We start from the raw sequence: 4,830 nt of genomic DNA, 5'->3' as shown, positions 1-4,830 counted from the left end.
TTCCGAGATTAAAACGAGCCTCTCCAATTAGGGTGAAGGCTGCAGATGCTCTTCAGCTTGAGTTTCTGGAACTCTCAGCCCTGCATTATATTAGCTTTAACTTCTCCCCAAAGATCTCTCCATAAAGTGAAAGCAAATAACACATTCTCCCTGTCCACCCGAGAGCTTCCCTTAAAGATTCGTTCTGAAGAATAAGTTAGCAAAACTTTAAAGACCAAATCTGTGGCTAGTGAATGGTATGGCATAGACAGACATAGGCAGAGACACTGAGAGAGCATTTTTGAAAAAGCGCAACTCCTGAGAGTGAAACCTTCTTAGGAAAAGAAACGTATCACCTCAGCATGTTAGGAAACTCCAGTACACACGTGATGAAGCCTGGGCTGTAGCTGGAGTAGCAGAGAGGCTGCCTGGGACGTAGCTAGAGACAGGGAATGTCAAGGTTCTAGCTGGGGATGGACATCCAGATCCTCACCCCGTATAGGTCAGTAATACCAGGGGCCCTAATCTATAGCTACTGAGGACCTAGACAAAGGTGTCTGAGGGTCTCAGGGCCAGATGCTGAGGTCATGCTGATTTGCACTAGCTGAGGAGCTGCTCTGAGTAGTCTGCTAGGGCAAATAATGTAACTTTTTTCTTCTTTTCTGTTGTTTTTTTTTTTTTCTTTTCTCTCACATTCCCCCTAAAACCCCCTGAAGTGCCACTCTGGTTGTGTGAGTTTATTGATTTCCCCCAGCCCAGAGAAACAGAAAGAGGGGATGGGGTGCAGGCAAAGGGATGGAAATAGAAAGCTATAAATTATTTGTGACAGGAAAGCAATAGTGCCAGAGTGCTGAGCACAAGTCCCGTGTCACTATTAGATTCCTTTTAGCCTGATGACACTGTAAAAGAGGTTAAGTGTCTGATGGAATCGTACACCTTGGGGGCAGGGGCAGTCCAGGAGCAGAACAAGCCACAGAGAGCGGGTATATCAATTCTCCAGGCCAATAATATTCCCCTCATTGATCGCAACACAAAGTTCAAAAATCTCATTATAGCCAGGCAGACCTGGAACTTTTTAAAAATCAATAGAGTGATATAATGTATGTATACTTTGTATAAATGTATCTATCCATCCATCCATCCGTCTATCCAAAATCTGCCTGAGGATGTCTAAGTTAACCTACAAATTATACTGTGTTTTGTTCTATTGTAGTGTAGCCTAGTCAGTGGATTAGAAGAACTCCCCTGTAGCCTTAGATGACATATTATAAAAAGTCATGTTAGCACTGAGGTGACATCAGACGGTTCCATTCATACTGAGATATGACAAAAGATTCACCATTCGTACTGGGAGGTGGCATCAGACAGCTCAGCTTCTACTGAGGGGAACCATAAGATGAGCCTAATTATACTGAGCTGGGTGATCAGGCTGTGCTGAATCATGCTGCATGAAAACTACAAAGTTTCAAAAAGCCATTTGGAGTAAAAGCAGCCTGTGAAACGATGGTGGTATAAAATGCCTGTCCGTAATGCTTCAAAAACCCAGGCAGGGGACAAAGCGGAAGGTTCAATTTCCTTCCCCCTTCAGCTCACGGTCTCTCAGCTGAGAATGCCAGTTAGTGCCAGTTGTGACTGTATTTACTGAGATGTGTCCATCTGGAATGAGACTCACCAGCTCATTTCACCAAGTCACCGTCAGCTGATAACGATTTTCGGTCACTACCAACCAGGGCCAGATTTCAGCTAGTGACCCAGAGGTGAAAGGCTCTGTTCGTAAATGTTCCCCTCATAAGAATGAAACTGGTTTTATGTCAAGACAAAGTGCCTGGAAACACTGAGCAAAGGGGAGCCGTTCTGGTTGTGCAACCTCCAGTGGCTTGGGTCAAATAATTTTTGGCATCAAATGCACAGTGAAGCTAATGAGGTCTCAGGTAGAAGGTATATCCTATGGGTAAAAGAAGAAGCAGGTGATGAAAGGGCCCTCCCCAGCAGTGCTCCTTTACCCTACAATCATGACCAAACACTAGTGTTGTAAGGAAAGAGGAGGAATTTCAGGACCTTAACACTCAGTACAGAACATGGCAATGCATCCCCCGGGTCGATTCCTTTAGGGACAGTGATAAGCAGCAGGATAGCTAGACATCACTGCTGCTGCTTTAAGAGGCTTTGAGTGAGTCTGTCCTACACAGGGCCACCTAATGAAACAGCAGATGAAAGATGAACAGAGCTGACCTGGTCCTGTAGCAACAGATGCAGCATAATAATGCCGACTTTAAACTTGGGGATTGCTGAAAGCTTCTCACCCTTACGAAGACTGAAATACGCACTAAGCCAGCGCTGCTGCCTCAAACCTAGGATTTCTGGATTACTGCTGTGTAAGAGGGAGCAAAACCTTGATCCCCTCTTGCTGCCTTTGATGGCTTGTTCTTGCCTCTAGACCCTGGAGAAAGACAAACCTTACTGCAGAACACTTCCTCAGCCCTTCCCAAAAGCAGAAGGGACACAAATCCTGGCACACAAGTCAGCAGTGCTGATTTCTTGAAGTAAATGCTGATATTTACAAACGCCTTTCTTTTCTCCAAAAGAAATTGTCACTTTGGACTAAATTCATCCCTGTTCTAATTCCATCACAGTCAGTGACTCCAATAACAGCATTTGTGTTTAATTAGGGGCATAAACCGGTACTTACTGTAAATTCCAATTTTTCATTTTCCATTGGGAGGTTTTTGCACAAGTTGTCTACTTTGAGTTTTGGAGAATATACACAGATTTAATACATAACCTTCTGAAGCTTCAGCAACAGGACATTTATAGATCTTTGATTGCAGTAAAGCAACTGAACTTCATTTCACAATCTGAATTTAATATGCAATATTATCTTAAGTAATGGCATATAATGTCATTACAGTACATAGTATCATACTGTGAATTACACATCCATTCCTAGAAATCATGAGTTACCAGAGTTGGCTCGTAGTAACTCTTTCTAGAGTTAATACTGCATACAGCTCCAGCTGAAACCAACTGCCTTTGACTTTCTTAAATGTTCAGCATTAGATAATGAATTCCCAATGTTTGATTTCTATTTTGTTATTTTCAGCAGTTTTAATGCAATTCCTTTTGCTGATTCTGAATACAGATGGACAGACAAAACCAATCTCTCCCAGTATGACAGTTGTTACAAGCTCTAATAAAATTTGGTTAAGAACATAGAAAGAAATATTAGAAGTTAAAATTAGCTAAGCTATAGTACTTTCTGAGAAGCAGAACTTTTTTTCACTCCTTGTAAATAAGCAAGTAAAAAAACCCTTCTAAACGTGTCCAGAAATTACTTGCTAAAAGAATGACAGATCATTGGAAACATCCCTTGCTTCTCTGACATGTCTATCCAAACTCTCTTACAGCCTGACATACTCTGTGGTTTCTCCTCTGTTACTATTGCTGGCAGAGTCTTTAGACAGTATCTCAAACAAAAAATCATACTAGGGCTGATCAGAGGGAGATGAGGTAGGTCTGAATCATCTGGAGTCTCAATCTAGCAGTTCTTTTAATCCTGGAAGAACAGAGTGAAGTTGCACTAAGGGAATAAATGGTGTGTCCTGCTGCCCCAAGGAGGCCCTGACAGATTTCATAAAACATTGGTATCCTCGCTTTGATCATATTCCTTTGTCATGGATTATTTTTCAGAGTGGAAGGACACACTCAGCAGAGCACCAAACTCCTTGTCATTGTTTTGGAGTATTCATATTTTAAATGCTCTATATTAGAAGCACATTACAAGACCCCAGGGTGTGCATTACTGGGCAATTAAAGCGGTTCTTGGAAGGTTAACATTGCGAAGCTTCAGCCTTTTCTCTGCAGCGTGTCCAAGGGAGGCTGTGATGGCCAAGGAACACACACCCTGCTGTGCCGCGCTGCTTAATTAGCGCAGGGCTGTTCTGCTGAGCCACGGGCTGTGCCGGCGGGAGAGAGGAGGCAAGCCTGCAGGGGACTTGCTGAGGGCTAAGTGAGACACTGATGCCTTCTCTGCATCAGATTGCTCCCTACAAAAGGGCTTGTGACCATCCCAGTGATGCTGGTGTCAAAGCAAGCCTGAGGAAAAGAGGGAGAACATGGGATGGGAAGAGGCAGTTTGGGGTTCATTGGTGACAGCCCCCACAGAGCCACCCATATCCCACCTGCAGATTGGTGCTGTGCCAGCATAAAGACCTCTGAACATGGCTTTGGTTCAAATAGGAGAGAGTCTTCTTGTGCATGGGTCGAGACTGAATTCACAGTTGAGCAAAAGAAAGGGGGGGAAAAAGTCTTGTTTGCACAAACAGTTCAAAATGGAAAGCAAGCTTCATAGCATGGTGAGGAAAAACAACCAAGAGATTTTGGGGGTGAAGGAAGGGAAATAGAAAGTCTGATCATTTGAGTTTAATCTGACTCAGGGAAAGGACTTCAGTTCCTTGCTCTGTCACGGACCTCTCATCAAGACCTTGGACAAATGGCATTTCTCTCTGTGGTCTGTTTCCTGCCTGAAGTGTTAAGATAGGAGCATTGCCATGCCACCTGGGGCACAGGGAGGACAGCTGGAAGGAGGAGTGAAGGGCTCAGACTTTCTAATAACAGGGGCCAAGTAAGTGCTTCAGCGAGCTGTAGCACAGTATTGGCTTTGTTCCCCTGCTTGAAGCAGAAGTGACATGTACCCTGCTGACAGTGGCTGTACGTGAAGGGAAGGGAGGTACGCAAAGGCAATGGGAGCTGCATTTCAGCTGCACTAGCTTTGGTGGTCACGTTTGAATTTGCAGCAGCAGATGTAGTTGGGAAGATCAGAGCTTTCGTTGCCCCCCAAAAGCTACAACATGA

The sequence above is a fragment of the Antrostomus carolinensis genome, unplaced genomic scaffold (genome assembly GCF_000700745.2).
Source record: "Antrostomus carolinensis isolate BGI_N321 unplaced genomic scaffold, ASM70074v2 scaffold40308, whole genome shotgun sequence".
NCBI lineage: Eukaryota > Metazoa > Chordata > Aves > Caprimulgiformes > Caprimulgidae > Antrostomus > Antrostomus carolinensis.
The sequence above is the reverse complement of the archived record's forward strand: the minus strand, read 5'-3'. Positions refer to the sequence as shown.